Genomic DNA, 19,184 nt, shown 5'->3' with positions numbered 1-19,184 from the left:
AGGCCAGAGCCTGAGGCCTATCCCGGGGACATTTGGCTGCTAGGCTGCCTGAGGGACATTCCAGGAGCGGTAGAAGCAGTGCAGGGTAAAACAAGCAGAAGTGACGATTCTGCCACCCGGAGGAACCTATCGTGGTCGGAGGTAAAGGAGAAGCTGTCGCCATTGAAGGACCATACACCTTATTACCAGGGACCAATGTGAGTAGCTGAAGCAAGTACCAGAGCAGTATGCTTACCAACCGGGGGAAGTGAAAAATTGGGAAACTTCAGAAGGAGTCAAACCAGGGACCCAGCCAGTGGAGGTGACACATGCATAGCATCATTGTGTGTGTCAAGCCAGGGACCAAGCAGGCCAGCGGGGTGACGCTTGAGGAGTATCTGAAGTGCCAAGTCAGGGACCCAGCCAGTGGAGGTGACGCTTGCAGAACCCCACTGTGTGTGTCAAGCCAGGGACCAAGCAGGTCAGCAGGGTGATGCTTGAGGAAGATACTGTGTGAGAAGATTGGAAGAGCTCAGGGGATCCAGTGGCAGTGGATCAGCAAGTCTAGTGAGAGAGACTGGGAGCTCAGTTGAGTGAAGATCTACAAGGGGATATTGTAGAGGAAGTAAAGAAGTTCATTACAACTTGTGTTAGAAACTGTTACAAGTCTGTTGACATAGGAGACAACAATCCTACTTGTGCAGATGTGGTGCCTTGCTGATGCCTTTCCCTGCATGGCTATCTGCCTATAGATGTCTTATGCCGAGTACACACGGTCGTTTTTTGTCTTGTAAAAAAAACGTTGTTTTTTCTCATGAAAAAATACGTAGTTTTTCAAACTTCATTTTAAAAATACACACCATCGTTTTTTCTAAATGCTCTAGAAAAGCGTGGTTACGTTCAGCATGTACGGCGGCACTCTGTTCCATTCAAGCTCGCGTAATAACTTGCTTCTGAGCATTCACGGGTTTAAAAACTTCGTTTTAAACGTCGTTTTAGCCCACACACGATCATTTTAAATGACACAAAAAACGAAATTTTGAAAAACTACATAAAAAATTGAAGCATGTTTGAATTTTTTTTGGGTCGTTTTTCAGAAGACAAAAAACGATGTTTTTCCCACACACGATCATTTTAAATGACGTTTTTTAAAACGTCGTTTTATTTCATCACAAAAAATGACCGGATGTACGAAGCATTAGAGTTTGCCAATTAACATTGCAACCACTAAAGGGTGTCCTGACCCTAACCCCCTCTCCAACAGTTCTGTTTAAGAGACAATAAGAGACAATCTCTTTGCATTCCAAAAGTGTCTGTCGCCCATTAATCTACCTTGCATTGCACCCACCATGGCTTTGTGACCTACTCTACAAAGAAGGATGTCGTCTGTCCCTGACTCTGAAGGTCACCATTAGGCCTCAGGGGGTCCGGGACCTCGCTACACCAAGAATAATTTTTGTTCTATTCAAAATCTTGCTTGAAATATGTACGGGTACAAAGCCAAGTGCACAGGAATAATTCTAAATCTTTTCCTTGCACATTGATAACAAGTGAGCGATGGAAGCTCCTGTGTTTCTGTTCTTACAGGTAAATTCAGGGCCAGATTAAGAACATCATGGGCCTGGTGTTGAGTATTTTGGTGGGGCTTTTTATAATATATAAATAAATATTAAAAAAATTTTTTATTATAACAAATTAAATTAAAGAGAGAGGGAGGATGAGAGAGAGAGAGAGAGAGAGAGAGAGAGAGAGAGAGACAGAGGGGATAAGAGAGGGGTGAGGGGTAAGGGAGGGAGGATGAGAGAGAAAGGGGGATGAGAGAGAGAGGATGCACTTGAGCATGCGTGAGAATGACATCAACACAGCCCGGCCAAGACAAGTGACTGAAGGCGCAGAACCCAGAAGGAAGACCAGGTGAAGATAGAAACGCCCAGGCCCTGCCGTATTGATCACAGCGCAGCACTGGAGGATTTAGGTGTACTAGAATGCTGTGCATAGGCGTGCGCAGCCTATTACATTAGGGTGTGCACCCCAAAGCTCAAACACACATGCATGTGTGTATACGTATATATATATATATATATATATATATATACACACACATGCGCGCTTTTAGAAATAAATTGGTACATGTGCACAGGTTTTTTTGTTCAGTTTGCTGGTTGGAGGGAGGGCTGAGAGAGAGGTGTAGGAGAGAGGGCTGAGAGAGAGAGGTGTAGGAGGGAGGGCTGAGAAAGAGGTGTAGGAGGGAGGGCTGAGAGAGAGGAAGGGCTGATAAAGAAGGAGGGCTAAGAAAGAGGGAGGGCTGAAAGAGAGGGAGGGCTGAGAAAGAAGGAGGGCTAAGAAAGAGGGAGGGCTGAAAGAGAGGGAGGGCTGAGAGAGAGGGGGGCTGAGAGAAAGGGGGGTTGAGAGAGGGAGGGCTAAGAATGGGGGGAGGGCTAAGAGAGGGGGACTGAAAGAGACGGGTGGGCTGAGAGAGAAGGGAGGGGGCTTAGAGAGAGGGGGGTTGAGAGAATAGGGTGGGCTCATAGAGACGGGTTGGCTGAGAGAGGGGGGGCTGAGAGAATAGGGAGGGCTGAGAGAGGGGGGATGGCTGAGAGACAGGGGGTGAGAGAGAAAGGAGGAGAGCTTAGAGAGAGGGGGATGGCTGAGAGTATAGGGATGGCTAAGAGGGGGGATGGCTGAGAGAGAAGGGAGGGGTCTGATCGAAAGGGGAGGGCTGAGAGGGAGGGGAGGGGACTTAGAGAGAGGGGGTTGAGAAAGAAGGGAGGGGGGCTTAGAGAGAGGGGAGAGCTGAGCTGAGAGAGAAGGAAGGGGGCTAAGAGAGAGGAAAGGGCTAAGAGAGAAGGGAGGGGGGCTTAGAGAGAGGGGGATGGCTGAGAGTATAGGGATGGCTAAGAGGGGGGATGGCTGAGAGAGAAGGGAGGGGTCTGATCGAAAGGGGAGGGCTGAGAGGGAGGGGAGGGGACTTAGAGAGAGGGGGTTGAGAAAGAAGGGAGGGGGGCTTAGAGAGAGGGGAGAGCTGAGCTGAGAGAGAAGGAAGGGGGCTAAGAGAGAGGAAAGGGCTAAGAGAGAAGGGAGGGGGGCTTAGAGAGAGGGGGTCTGAGAGAGCAGGGGGGGGGGGGCTTGGAGAGAGGGGGGCTGAGGGAGAAGTGATATGGGCTTGGAGAGAAGGGAGGGGGCTGAGAGAGAAGCAAGGGGGACTTAGAGAGAAGAGAGGGGGCTTAGAGAGAGGGAGGCTGAGAGAAAAGGGAGGGTGTCTCAGAGATGGGGGAGGGGGCTTGGAGAGAAGGGAGGGGGCTGAGAGAGAAGGGAGGGGCTTAGAGAGAAGGGAGGGTGGCTGAGAGAGGGGGAGGGGGGCTTGAAGAGAAGGGGAGGGGGGCTTGAAGAGAAGGTAGGGGGGCTAAGAGAGAAGAGAGGGGGGTTTAGAGATAAGGGAGGGTGGCTGAGAGAGGGGAGGGGGGCTGAGAGAGAAGGGAGGGGGCTGAGAGAGAAGAGAGGGGAGCTTAGAGAGAAGAGAGGGTGGCTGAGAGAGGGGGAGGGGGGCTTGAAGAGAAGGGAGGGGGCATAGAGAGAAGGGAGTGGGGCTTATAGAGAAGGAAGGGTGGCTGAGAGAGGGGAGGGGGGCTTTAAGAGAAGGGAGGGGGGCTGAGAGAGAAGAGAGGTGGGCTTAGAGAGAAGGGAGGGTGGCTGAGAGAGAGGGAGGGGGGCTTGAAGAGAAGGGAGGGGGGCTGAAAGAGAAGGGAGGGGGCTGAGAGAGAAGAGAGGGGGGCTTAGAGAGAGGGGGCTGAGAGAGAAGGGAGGGTGGCTGAGAGAGGGGGGAGGGGGGCTTGAAGAAAAGGGAGGGGGCTGAGAGAGAAGGGAGGGGGCTTAGAGAGAAGGGGGGAGGCTGAGAGAGGGGGAGGGGGCTTGGAGAGAGGGAGGGGGGAGTTGGGGGGAGATAAGAGACCCCTAGCCCTGTTCCTGCAGTTCCACCTCTGTCCCAGTCTCTTCCTGCAGGTGTGTATGATGGTCATGGTACCTACCTTCCATACCATGATGCCAGTCTCCTGCTTCGATCCGCCCAATTCCAGCGGCTCCCGCAGCAGCCTGCGCCTCCTGCCCGTCCTCGGTGACAGCTCTGTGCCCCCAGTGAGCGGCGAGCCTGTTTGTCCTCCAGCTCCGGGCCTCACATCAGAGCGCAGTGAGGAACTTTGAGCAGTCCATGCTCTGGAAGCATGGGGTACGCTGCGGTCGCTTGCCTCCTAGGGGAGGCTGGGTCAGGGGACAAAATCAAGGAGGAGGCGGCGCACGCCTATGATGCTGTGCATACTTGTACATTGTGGCATAACCTACCTCAGGGCCTCTAAAATGTAGTAATGTTAGCAAAGTTTACTACTGATTTAATATCACAGGATACCAGGAGCCTCTCATGGGACCCCCTACTGACCCGATGACCCTTGGGCAGTGCCTAAGTGCATAATTGGCAACATTTCAAAAATATTTTCAGGGACGCTTTTTTTTTTTACAAGTGCTATATTTAGAGTAGCTGAGATCCCCTATGTTCCTCTATACATCACAGTAGTAATCACAAAATTAAATGAGTATTAATAATAAGGCAGAACAAATATGAGGACTGCAAAGATTTTGTTTAGTTGAACTAAAAAAAGTGTGCCCATTCTAGAACTGGAAACATTGAGGATATTCAGTATCATTTTAAAGTGGAGGTTCACCCTAAAACAATTATATACCATTACATCCAGCATACAGTACTTCCGACATCTACAGTATGCTGTTTTTTTTTTTGCCGTAAATACCGTTTTATTGTTATTTTCCCCCCGGCTTCCAGGTTCTGGCTCCCGCGGTAGTGGGCGTTCCTATTCAGAGGTTAGATGATTGACGTCTGGTGAAAAACTTCCCCTGGCGCATAAGGTGCGTCACCAGTTTTCCGTAATTAGCCGTGTAGAACCGACTGCGCAGATGCCCTATAGAGCCGACTCGAGTTCGGAAAACTCGTGACGAGCCTTATGCGCCAGGGGAAGTTTTTCAACAGACATCAATCATCTAACCTTTGAATAGGAACGCCCACTCATGCCGGAGCCAGAACCCGGAAGCCGGGGGGAAAATAACAATAAAACGGTATGTACAGCAAAAAAATACAAAAAAACAGCATACTGTAGATGTCGGAAGTATGCTGGATGTAATGGTATATAGATGTTTTTTAGGGTGAACCTCCGCTTTAAAGATCTGTTTTTGTGAAGCATTTAAAGTAACCAGGTGCTACACGGAGCCTATCGACATAGGCCCTATAGGAGGCTTGAGAGGTGTGATCTATTGATGTTCCGAATGCTAAATCTACGAGTAAGCGAGACTCTCTCCCGAAATTCAATTGGTAGGGGGAGTATCCGGTAGAATTATTTGAGGTACTATTGTAGGCATGAACTATGGCAACGATATGGTCTCCCCAATGTTGTTTCTTCTCCAGTGGGAGGGTTCGCAGCGTGTTCAACAGAGTACGGTTGAAACGCTCAGGTTGTGGATCCCTTTGGGGGTGGTAAGGAGTAGTCCTGGATTTTTTTATGTTCAAGAGTTCACATAGTCAGACCAGTTTCCTCTTAAAGTCCCGACCTTGATCTGAATGTAGGCACTGAGGCAACCCATAATGGACGAAGAACTTCTCCACCAGTGTCTTGGCCACCGTACTATTTTGTTGATCCCTTGTGGGGAAATCCTGGGCATATCGGGTGAAATGATCTATCACAACCAGGACATTATTACTCCTGCTCAGATCAGGTTCCAGGCACAAGAAAACAATGCACACTAACTCCATTGGCCCTTGGCTTTGTAGATGGTCCATTGGAACTGCCCAGCCGGGTAATGTTTTTCTCTGAATGCACCTGACACAAAAGCGGCAGTAGCTTTCCACCTCCGTTCTCATGGAGGGGCGACTCCCGCTGCTTCAGCCCCTACGGCTCCTCTGTGTTTATATTCCACTCCCTGACACACAGCCTGTACTCCTTTGAGAGGCAAATGAACTCTACTCTTCTGACCATTCTAGGTGAAGTGAGGTCTTCGGGAAAGAGCGTCAGCATCTTTATTTCCCACTCCCGGTCAATATTTCAAACTGAATTGGAATTTGGACAAAGCAGCTAACCAACGATGTCCAGTGGCATCCAGTTTAGCGGTGGATAGCAAATAAGTCAGGGGATTGTTATCAGTCTTCACCACAAAGGGGGCTCCATATAGATAGTCCCGTAGTTTATCCACTACAGCCCACTTCAGAGCCAAGAACTCCAACTTGTGCACAGTGTAGTTCTTCTCAGGGGGGGTGAGGCTGTGACTCACTGTGGCTTCAACCAAGCTCTCTTGCTTCTGGATAGACCCTCAGACAGCCTAGTAGCCAGACGCCCCCATGATAGGCCCAATCTCCGGCCTAGCAGCCCAGGGCACATGACACACGTCTACCCAGACAACCGTCCAGGTGGCACAGAACATAGATCACCTGACTCCACCCAAATATATAAGCTCTCCCAGCAGGCAAAGGGATTCAAGAAAACCCCTGCTCATTGGCTGAGATATCACATATACCCATAACCTGACCTTGGGTTGCCCTTCTTATATCTAGTACCACCAAGTACCCGGCCACCTAGTGGTAGAAGAGAAAAGTGCAACAAGGCCAAACTTAAAGTGTTACTAAAAGTTCAGTTGTTTTTTTTAAATAACAAGCATGTCATACTTACCTCCACTGTGCAGTTTGTTTTGCACAGGGTGGCCCCAACAGTCCTCTTCTGGGGTCCCACTGTGGCTCTCGCAGCTCCTTCCCGTAATAGCTAACCCCCTCTGGGAAGCTCTCTCCCAAGGGGGTTACCTTGCTTGCGTGCTCCTGTGTGATACACTCGGCGGCCATAGCCGCCGAGTGTATGACTCAGCCCACCCCGCCCCATGGCGGCCGTGTCATTGGATTTGAATGACAGTAGCGGGAGCCAATGGCTGCACTGCTATCAATCTATCGAATGAAGAGCCGCCAAGTCGTGGGGAAAGCGACGCAGGATCGTGCCCATGGAAATTCGGGGCTCAGGTAAGTAAAACTGGGCTGGCACAGCAAGGTGTTTTTTCACCTTTATGCATAGGATGACCTTCAGCTTTTCAACTTTACATCTATTAAATCTTCTGCCCTTGTTGTTTTAACTTTGGATAGTAAAACATTTTTACAGCCCACTTCCTGTTTCTTGTCTGGTAAAAAGCCTAGGCTTATGACATCATGCACAGCTCTCTCTTTTACTCTTGTGAGAGTTTGCCAGGAAGGGAGGGGGGATGAGTCATAAGAAGGCCAATGAGAGCTGCAGAGCTGGAGGTGTGCCTCTGTGTAAATCCAGGAAGTGAACAGACAGCAGCTTCAGCTGCCCAGATTTCTGTAGCATAGTTGGCAAGAAAAAAATGACAGTATATATAAAATATTATGCAAAGCTTAAGAATGGCAAAGATGTTTTTATTACAAATTATGTGAGCAGACTGTCATTCCTCTTTAAGCTCAGTACAATGAGAAATAGTTTTCTGTAAAAGAGGTAATTCAATTATAGCATGTAATGATTGGGCTTGTGCCTTTGCCATCTGCAGGTTGTTACTCAGCGCTGCAGCTCAAATCTCTGTAGCACACACTTGTTCTAATCAAGGAAGCACCTAAGAAGACTGCTGGACATCCAGGCAGTGCCTGATCACGAGGCTAGTCTGCTTTTTCATGTTTTAGATTGTGGTCTGTCTGACTCTGACATCTGTTCATGCCTTGGATTATTCTTGTAGATTGTTTGGACTGCAATTGGTCACAGCTTGTCTGTGCTTATTCTAACCATCAGTCTGATATCTATACTATTGTCAGTCATTGCTCTGTAAACCCATCTGGAATCTAGACTCAGTTTAACACTGTTTAGATTGCACCTGACCATTGGAATAACACCGCTCCAGCCTTTGTTTTGCTTGTCAGTAGGCTGTCTTTCTAGTAACACAATAGGTCCACCAATTTCTGTGATGTTGCGGTGTTGCGTTGGGTTGACTCCAGTGATGTTAATTGAGCCCTGCTTATCCTGTAAGCCAGCCAGGGCCACTGATAGGCCAGTACAACTGGCACTGTTGTACCGGGCCCGGCCAGCAGGGGGGCCCGGCAACCTGATCAGATCAATAATTTGTAGTAAAAAAAAAAAAAAAATCCTTCAGCCATGTCCCTCAAATGCCCAACCACCACAACCGTTTAATACTGCCAGCACACGCCACCATATCCCCTGTTAGATTTTCCTTTTTTTTGGTCGCTTTTTGTATTGTTAGATGGCGGCAGGTAAGGGACTATTTTGTGTGTTTCGGGAGCAGAAGAATACCTCTTCCGTGCCCGCTCTCTGTGCTAGATCAAGTCCCGGCCAGCGCGTCATCTGTGTACTGCCGTCCTCCAGGCGCCGCGGAGTGAGTGATTCCTTCCTGGCTGTATCTGAGTCTCACCCCGCACGTGAGAAGTAGCAGTAACTTAAGGCGACCACCCGGCGAGCAGCGGCAATGGCAGCAGAGGCAGAGGCAACCCATCTACCTGTCCCTCAAGTCCATGTAGCAGCACCTATCAGGGAAGAAGTGATTCCTTGGGCCCAGGCAGCTAAACATTACACAGGTGTGTGCTTGGGGGGGGGGGGGCGGCTTCAAGATCTCCTCCTACTACTACTGCAGCAGCATGTATACATTATGGCATGATTGGCATCGGCATGGGTGGCTCTGTCTGCCCATAACGCATGTGCTGCCTGCAGAGACAGTGCCACCCATGCCATGCCGCCAATACCGTAATGTGCTGCAGACAGTGCCACCCATGCCGCCAATGCCATAATGTGCTGCAGACAGTGCCACCCATGCTGCCAATGGCATTATGCCATTGGCAGCATGGGTGGCACTGTCTGCAGTACATTTTGGCATTGGCGGCATGGGTGGCACTGTCTCTACAGTACATTATGGCATTGGCATGTCCCGCTGTCAAGTCACTGGGCCAGGGGGCGCAGCCAGGATTGGGGCTGAAGGAGGGACCAGGGGCGGGACTGAAGGGGCCCCGTCAGCTAGGTTGTACGGGGCCCCATGATTTCTATCAGTGGCCCTGAAGCCAGCACTTGTTAAAAGAAAAACAGTGATTTTGCTGTCTGACACACATATGGCCACAAGATGGAGCACTTCAAGTGTTTAACTGAAAAACATATTGAAAATAATTGTAGCCGAAATACATATGTCTCTGTAAAGCTAAAATGGAAAATCTCTGACTCTCCTGTCAGTACACAAAACAAGTTTCACCTGAAACAAAATACTATATATATTGACATGCTGTTGTTATATTGCTGCAGGCTTTGACTGCCTTTAATATCCAATTAGAGCTGGGTAAGCAGAGCCCTAAAATGATCTACACGAGAGAACATGTTGAATAGGAGAGCGACAGTTCATTTGTTCAAAATCAATTCCTCCTCTTTCCCCTCCCTCGTCCCCAACAACAATGATTTTTCTCTAATTACATGAAATGGAGCAGTACCAGCTAGTCGTTTTAACTGGCAGATCTTCCTCCCTGCCAATCAGAGTGAACAGTTCAGTACATCAAAGTGGTGTTGAATTCATACAGTGCAGCTCTCCCCCTTCACATCCCCTCCAAGCCTTGACCAGCTTGATTTCCCACAAGACCTAAACCAGCTTCGCAGCCTTCTATCAGCTGAACTGAGGGTCTCTGCTTAACAAGACTAGTGTGTCTTGTTCTGAGAAGGGGGGCCTCGAGTTAAATGCCCAGCTAATATAAATTATATTCTCCACCCTCTGCTGCCACCATATATCTTAAAGAGAGCCCATCAAGAAAGAAATAGAGCAACTTATATCGCTGTCTTTTTTTTTTAAGGTCCAGGGCTTTCACTTTAATCCCCACTTTGCTGGTCATTAAGTCGGAAAACACTTGACCTAAATGATTGCTCTGGGTCAATGGCTCAAGGTCCTCTTAAAGCCTATCTAAAGCCCAAGCTTATTTTTGATAGAGTAGGGCATTGTTAAGTCCCCCGTTAGTTTTTTGGTTTTCTGTGTCTCAATTGGGAGATTTCCCATCACATTATCTCCTATAGCTACAAAAGAAGAAATCTCTTCAAAGTGAAGGAAGTTTACCGCTTAGTGTCACCAAAAAGTAAGCAGGTTGAAATGGCTAGATAGGTGCGCCCCTGGCTGCATAGATGTGCGCAGCCTATTGCATTAGGGTGTGCACCCCAAAGCGCAAACACACACTACTGATCACTCACGGTGTTCATTCAGAAAGGGAAGGGGCCAGTAAATTACATATTTACCTGCCCCTTCACCCACTCATCCTAAAACATCCATGCCATCCCTGCAGCAACAGCTGGCGGGAGAGGAGGGAAGCCAGTATTGCTGTATCACTGGGGGGGAGGGGGGCAGTAAGGGGAATTTGTGCTGTACAGGGTGATTAGGGTGTGCCTGGGCATACCTGGCACACCCTGTGTGCACGCCTATGACTGGCTGGGATGGTAGGAGTTAATGCCTTTCACGTTTTTTTTTTTTTTGGCGAGTTCTTTTCTGGGCCCAGCCCACGAATCTTGTGATATATAAATATGGGACAGTGGTACGGTATGAGGTGAACCCCCAGAGAGATATAGTTGGGAAAGTTTGGGGATTTTCCCCCTATGGTGAGACCAAAAAAGGGAGAGAGCTGGGGCCGGTGCCTGTAGGGGAGAGAGACGGAGAATGATATACACGAGGAGCAGAATGAGGTCATCTATCACCATCGCGATGTAAAGGCATCTTAACCTGGGGTTCATCCTGAAGGCACCAGCACTGGAGCATGCCTCTGAAGGACTTACATCTGCATGAAAGTGTCTCTGAAAGAGTATAGTGGATATAAAAAGTCTACACACCCCTATCAAAATGTCTGGTTTCTGTGATGTAAAAAAATGAGGCAAAGATAAATAATTCCACATTTAATGTGACCTATAGACTGTACAAATCAATTGAAAAAAAAAACTGAAATATTTTTAGGGGGCGGGGAAGTAAAACTAAAAAACTAAAATAATGTGGTTGCATACGTGTGCACACTCTCTTATAACTGTGGATGTAGCTGTGTTCAGAATTAAGCAATCACATTCAAACTCATTTAAAATAGGAATCAGTACACACCTGCCATTATTTAAAGTGCCTCTAATTAACCCCAAATAAAGTTCAACTGTTCTAGTAGGTCTTTCCTGACATTTTCTTAGTTACATCCTACAGCAAAAGCCATGGTCCACAGAGAGCTTCCAAAGCATCAGAGGGATCTCATTGTTAAAATGTATCAGACAGGAGAAGGGTACAAAAGAATTTCCAAGGCATGGAACACAATGAAGACAGTCATCATCAAGTGGAGAAATATGGCACAACATTGACATTACCAAGCACTGCACGTCCCTCCAAAATTTATAAAAAAGACGAGAAGAAAATTGGTCAGAGAGGCTGACAAGAGACCTGCAGCAACATTAAAGGAGCTACAGGAATATCTGGCAAGTACTGGCTGTATGGTACATGTGACAACAATCTCCCGTATTCTTCATATGTCTGGACTTTTTTTGCATCACAGATACCTGTTTATATCCACTGTATAAGTGCTGGAATTGACCTTTGCAGGTATGCAGGGGAAGCACAAGCCTGTAGCTGGGAGTAGGGATGTAGGAAAGACCCTGTACTTGTACGTTGGACTTTGAAGTGTTTATTTTCTGAAATTACTGAAAGGGGTGATTTGCGAGTAACTAGCACACATAGTTCACTGAGTGAATCTTAACACATTGGCATATGAAGATATCAGTGTGGAGAAGAGTAGTTTGAAGATACAAGTGGTTACCTAGGGTAACAGAAGTTTAACAAGCAGCCTGTCTGTAGTGTGTACCCGTTATAGGTAAAATGGCCTCTAGCAGCAAGGGAGATGGTGTCGGCACTTCTTCTGCCCACGGTCTGTCTCCCAGAGCAACATGAGCAGATTCGCGCCACAGAGGTTCCCATCCTGTGTTAAGGTACGGAAGTTCAAGAGTTAAGTTAGGTGCATGTGCAGAGCCTGTGCACTGGAAAACGCTGGACAGGTGGATGTGGACAGAGCTCACCATGTTGCTCCTAAATGCAGATTACAGAGAAGGTGAACATTGTCTTGAAGACCCGAGAGTTAATAGGAGAACAGTTGCAGTGCAAGTATTGATGGTGTATGTTCATCGCTAATAGTGGAGGTCTGCCTTGAGGTCGAGTATTCCCCCACGGCAGCCTCAGTCTTGTGCCAGGGCATCGATGAAGATGGCACAAAGCAAAGTTACCTCATGTGAACAAGGTGACCATGTACAAGGTGCCTAGTGTAGCCCAAAATAACCCACCCAGGAAAGGCCTTTCATGTGATCCTTGCTTGGTGCCCAACAAGGAGGGAAATATGGAGGATGTGACAACCACCCTGACCTGCGCACAAACACTGGTGTCCCTATTGGAAGATCTTACCTGCTTTTCTAGTGAATCTACACCCTCATGCCTGCCCTTTTTACTATTAATATATTTGAATTTTTTGGGGGGGTTTGTCCTATCTTTTGCAATCTGTTGTTCGTTTCTTTTTACATATTCTGTCATATACTTTGTAACATTTAAATGATGATAGTGTTCCTTCATTTTTATATTTAAAAATAAATATTTTCCTATTATTTATTGCTTTTTTAACTTTGGCCGTGAACCACATATGTTTTATTTTTAGCCTTTTAAACATATTGCTCGTGGAAATATACAGTACTTTACAGTGTGTTCACATACTGTACGTCTTTTTGAAGAATACCCATTTCTATTCTTTGTTCATCAATGCCAATATTTCTTCCCAGTCTAAGACTTGGAAAACAGCCTGCAAAATGTCCTCTCCTAGAGTTAAGTGTTTTTATATTTTCAGTATATGCTTGTTTTTTTACAGCTAACAATAATTTAAGTCATGTTATGGCCACTGCTACCCAGTTGTTCTTTTATATGAACATTACTGATAAGCTCTGATTGGTTCGAGATTACCAGGTCCAGCAGAGCATCATTCCTAGTCAGGGTCTCTATGATCTGTACCATAAAATTGTCTTGCAATAGGTTTATACATTTTGCCCTTAACTGTTCCTGCAGAGTCATTGCTCCATTCAATTTCTGAGTAGTTAAAATCCCTCATTATTATCACTGTCCCAGCCCTTTCTATTTGTGCAGGGAGCCGAGTCTCCACCCCCTCATTAACACCGGGAAGTCCATAACAAACTCCAATGATACCCTTTGTATTACACACACCCATGTGCAGTTCCACTCATCAACTAGGTCCTCTTTCACACTTGCTTTGAGATCACTTTTCACATAGAAAAGACACCACCACCTTTTCTTTTTACCTTGTCTCTCTGAAAGAGATGATGGCCAGAAACATTAATAGCCCAGTCATGTGAAGAATGAAGCCAAGATACAGCAATACCAATTAAATCATAGTTCTTTTTGTGAAGCAAAGCTTCCAACTCACCTATTTTGCTTGGCAGACTTCTGGCATTGGTGAACAAACACTTTACTTAATTGTCACATTTTGGATACGTATTTTGCGTTATGATAGTATAAATATTACCATTTCCAATGGTTGTTTGTAACATTGGAACCTTCTTATTACCTATCATAGCCCTTCCCCATCTTCCCCATTTCCATTTAGGGGCAAACCATCTTTAACATACAGTATAGGTTGTATCCCAGTGAAAAAGTATTTCCTGTATTGCACATGGCACAGGCAATATTTCAGAGAGTATCAAATCGAATTTAAACCCCATGACACTTTGTTCTGTCTCCCAGGGGCTTTGTTATGGATATCAATGTGCTGTCCTTGTTCTACATTCCTGCTTTAACTGTTAAAGGAAACTTGTTTCTTTTCTTAAATTTTTATTAACCACTTAACGACCGCCGCACGCCTATATACGTCCGCACAATGGCACGGACAGGCAGAAGGGCGTATATATACGCCCTTGCCTTCTAGCGGGTGGGGGGTCCGATCGGGACCCCCTCCGCTGCGTGCGGCGGTCGGGTTCCCTCGGGGAGCGATCCGGGACGACGGCGCGGCTATTCGTTTATAGCCGCTCCGTCGCGATCACTCCCCGGAGATGAAGAACGGGGAGAGCCGTATGTAAACACGGCTTCCCCGTGCTTCACTGTGGCGGCGCATCGATCGCGTCATTCCCTTTATAGGGAAGACACGATCGATGACGTCATTCCGACAGCCACACCCCCCTACAGTTGTAAACACACACAGTGATCCTTAACTCCTACAGCGCCCCCTGTGTTTAACTCCCAAACTGCAACTGTCATTTTCACAACAAACAATGCAATTTAAATGCATTTTTTGCTGTGAAAATGACAATGGTCCCAAAAATGTGTCAAAATTGTCCGAAGTGTCCGCCATAATGTCGCAGTCACGAAAAAAATCACTGATCGCCGCCAATAGTAGTAAAAAAAAAATAATTAATAAAAATGCAATAAAACTATCCCCTATTTTGTAAACACTATAAATCTTGCGCAAACCAATCGATAAACGCTTATTGCGATTTTTTTTACCAAAAATAGGTAGAAGAATGCGTATCGGCCTAAACTGAGGAAAAAAAAAAATTTTATATATGTTTTTGGGGGATTTTTATTATAGCAAAAAGTAAAAAATATTGAATTTTTTTCAAAATTGTCGCTCTATTTTTGTTTATAGCGCAAAAAATAAAAACCGCAGAGGTGATCAAATACCACCAAAAGAAAGCTCTATTTGTGGGGAAAAAAGGACGCCAATTTTGTTTGGGAGCCACGTCGCACGACCGCGCAATTGTCTGTTAAAGCGACGCAGTCCCGAATCGCAAAACCTGGCCTGGGCATTTAGCTGCAAAATGGTCCGGGGCTTAAGCGGTTAAATTACAGAAAAATTAATGCATGATGACGAGGAGCTGGAACACACAAAGGTGAATTGGAATTCTGAAAACTCCAAGCTCATCTGCGGATTCAGGACACAGGTAAAGAAAACTGACTGGTACTGCAGGTGGCTACACAGTATACAGGGCAAAGTGAGTGCTTGCCATGTGGATTCCACACACTTTTCTTTGCCCTATTTGGGAGAATTTACAGCAGTACATCCAGGATTATACTCCTGTTGAGGAGTTCCTCTTTGGAATCTAGTTACCCTTTATATTAATGGGATAGTTCTCACCCTGAAGGAGCAGATCAGATCAGATAATCCTCCATGACAGTTTTGTTCACAGTAAACAGTGTTCTTCAATATGTTTGTATTGCTATCCCCTAAGGAGCTGCTAGATTTTGGGTGCCCCTATTCCTGCACAGCCAGGCAACACACATTTCCCAACTCGCATCCAAAGTCATTAACCAGTCCATGGGCTTGTTTTTGTTGTTTTATTTAGGGTAAATAATCTGGATAGGGTCCAGAGGTATGTGGGATGCCCAACTTGACTTTAAACAAACTTGGAGGACAAATTATTTATATTTCTGTACAAAAGAACACAAAGATGGATCCTGGAATTTCAACTACCCCTGGAGTGGCTTTGGTCTCTTAACAGATCAGTAACACATTATCTATAAGGAGCACTTGGTCTCCTTTAAATAAACCTCTTTAGACCCCAGCTAGAAACTGTCTATCTACTTGGCTGTCTCAAAGAATATCCCAAGACAAGGGATTCTAGAACAGACTTGCAGTACTGTCCCAGGGAGAACTGGTTGGGTATGGCACCTAACAGCCCTCTCCCTTGTAGGCCTCCGGGGGGTGTAGAGTTACTCACACTTTTCTTGCACTGCAGCTGTAGGCGAAACTGCTTTCAGGCCTTTCGCTGGTCTGTTAAGCCTCCAGCCTGGGGATTGGTCTGATTCCCACATACAGTATATTCAGATCGTCCCCCCTATACCCCCACCCACTAGCTTTTAGACATTTTTATGAAACCTCCAGAACCAGGGGGAAGTGATAGAGGCCTGGTCTGCAACCTTCCAGCCTGACCCGAATCTGAACCCTGACCCAATAAAGAGACTCATGCAACTATTACGAGTCTAGTAAACTTTCCTACACCTAATCTAGCACTAGAGGGTGCTACACGTTATTCCCATAAAATAAAAGAATTTGGGTAAAATCCCTACCTGTAGATGTAAAGTAAAGTCTACTTTTTCAGTTGCACTCCTTTACATTTATCAATGATTTATCAGCCACTGGGTGCCCTGGGTCACTTTTGCATTGTTTCTGTCTTCCCAAATATAAGCTTGTAAGCGAGCATACTTTAAAGGGCATTTTCACTTTCAGTAAATCTTGCCCAATATTCCTACGTGGCAGCCATCTATCCATATACTTGCTTTTAGCATCGCTGCTGAGATCTTCACTATGTGGTTTTGCTCAGAGACATGTAGCCTTTACAGCTCTCACCACTAACTCAATTTATTCTGATGGCTGAACCTGTACTCATGGTGGCTTCCAACCATCCTGTAGAAACTATTGGGGTTAAAAGAATATGTATATAAGGCCTGTATATTGTATATTTTTCATGATTGCTCAAGAATGTCTCACAAGGAGACTGTGTTAGTCTTGTCTGTACCATCTTCCCAGGTTCTAAATCTTGCAAGGTCTTAGTTGAATGAACAAAATAAGAAAACGATAAGAGACTCTTATTTCACATGAGTTCACAGAACTATGATTTCTTTGCATACAGGAGAGAAGGGGGCTTATTCAAATATGACCAAATTAAACGTATTATAATATTACTCAAGTACAAGTAATATATTAACCAAAGTTATGTGGTATTATTATATTAAGCAAACTAGAAAATGCATTCCCTGAGGAAAATGCGAGTGGGAATGCTGAATTGCTGAGCCCGCGCCAAAGCCATTCACCATAACCACTACACTATCTTTAGGACACACAGCTCCTTTCTCTATCTGCAAAGTAGAGAGTATGCTGACTTCCTGGTCGCCCCTCCCCCCTCAAGAGGTTTCCCCTCCCCCCAGGTCAGTGAGGAGGAATATTGCACTGAGGTAGAAAGCTATTTATGGAAAGAAATTCCATTACAAACGCCTTTTAATTCACAGACCAATACATGAATTACGCCTCCAAACAAAACGTAATAAATCCACAACCGTACATGCGATCGATACAGCGACTTCGCCGTTTGAAAGACACGGCCCTTGTGAACGCATCGATATGAAATTTATGTTGATAAACTTAAAATTGTGGCCAAGCCAGCGATTTAGAAAAGAGCGTCTTTGTGTGTTTTGCAGGAAAATTTTTAAAATTTTTAACATGACGGTCAATGAGAGTGGTTTTGTCGCTCTTGTCCTTTAGAAGCTCCTGGAACTAAAACTAAAATACGTATCACAAAACTGATCACATTGCCTGAAACCAGACAAGCATACCTACGTTTTGATATATAAATTGTGTATGACAAGTAGATCTTGTGGGCGTGAGAGCAATTTGTTCGCCCTTTTTTTAAAGATAATTTTTGTTTTCAAAGATCTCCACTGTAAAGGTCACATGACACACTCTAAATCCCTTCCATAGGGTTACATTATAACCGATTCCATTTTCTGAAAAAATCGCTAAACGTAAATTGCGTTTTCACAAAAACCGTAAAAGATATCAATCTGAAAAGTCATGTTTGGATAGCTGAATATTTTGTGACCGCTTTAAAGTTTGTTTGGTGTCTGTAAGTGAAAGTATGAAGGAGCTGAAACTTTTGGCAGAACGTGTGTTTTGAAGCAGGAAAAAGGATGTTCTCATTGACTTCAATGTTAAAAAAAGTGTCTAAAAGCTTAATATTTTAAAAAGTATAAATAGTACAAAAAAACTTGAAGAAGTCCCATCGTTAGCTGAATGAGACGAACATTTTAAAAGTTGAATGGTCTCAATAGCTGAAAGTATGCAGAAGTTACGCAGAGCCAAAAAACGTACGGAATAATAAAATTAAAATTAAAACTAGAAAATGCATTCCCTGAGGAAAATGCGATGCGTGGGAATGCTGAATTGCTGAGCCCGCACCAAAGCCATTCACCATAACCACTACACTATCTTTAGGACACACAGCTCCTTTCTCTATCTGCAAAGTAGAGAGTATGCTGACTTCCTGGTCGCCCCTCCCCCCTCAAGAGGTTTCCCCTCCCCCCAGGTCAGTGAGGAGGAATATTGCACTGAGGTAGAAAGCTATTTATGGAAAGAAATTCCATTACAAACGCCTTTTAATTCACAGACCAATACATTAATTACGCCTCCAAACAAAACGTAATAAATCCACAACCGTACATGCGATCGATACAGCGACTTCACCGTTTGAAAGACACGGCCCTTGTGAACGCATCGATATGAAATTTATGTTGATAAACTTAAAATTGTGGCCATGCCAGCGATTTAGAAAAGAGCGTCTTTGTGTGTTTTGCAGGAAAATTTTTAAAATTTTTAACATGGACGGTCAATGAGAGTGGTTTTGTCGCTCTTGTCCTTTAGAAGCTCCTGGAACTAAAACTAAAATACGTATCACAAAACTGATCACATTGCCTGAAACCAGACAAGCATACCTACGTTTTGATATATAAATTGTGTATGACAAGTAGATCTTGTGGGCGTGAGAGCAATTTGTTCGCCCTTTTTTTAAAGATAATTTTTGTTTTCAAAGATCTCCACTCTAAAGGTCACATGACACACTCTAAATCCCTTCCATAGGGTTACATTATAACCGATTCCATTTTCTGAAAAAATCGCTAAACGTAAATTGCGTTTTCACAAAAACCGTAAAAGATATCAATCTGAAAAGTCATGTTTGGATAGCTGAATATTTTGTGACCGCTTTAAAGTTTGTTTGGTGTCTGTAAGTGAAAGTATGAAGGAGCTGAAACTTTTGGCAGAACGTGTGTTTTGAAGCAGGAAAAAGGATGTTCTCATTGACTTCAATGTTAAAAAAAAGTGTCTAAAAGCTTAATATTTTAAAAAGTATAAATAGTACAAAAAAACTTGAAGAAGTCCCATCGTTAGCTGAACGAGATGAACATTTTAAAAGTTGAATGGTCTCAATAGCTGAAAGTATGCAGAAGTTACGCAGAGCCAAAAAACGTACGGAATAAAATTAAAATTAAAACTAGAAAATGCATTCCCTGAGGAAAATGCGAGTGGGAATGCTGAATTGCTGAGCCCGCACCAAAGCCATTCACCATAACCACTA

The sequence above is a fragment of the Rana temporaria genome, chromosome 3 (genome assembly GCF_905171775.1).
Source record: "Rana temporaria chromosome 3, aRanTem1.1, whole genome shotgun sequence".
Classification (NCBI taxonomy): Eukaryota; Metazoa; Chordata; class Amphibia; order Anura; family Ranidae; genus Rana; species Rana temporaria.
Note: the sequence above shows the minus strand (reverse complement) of the source record.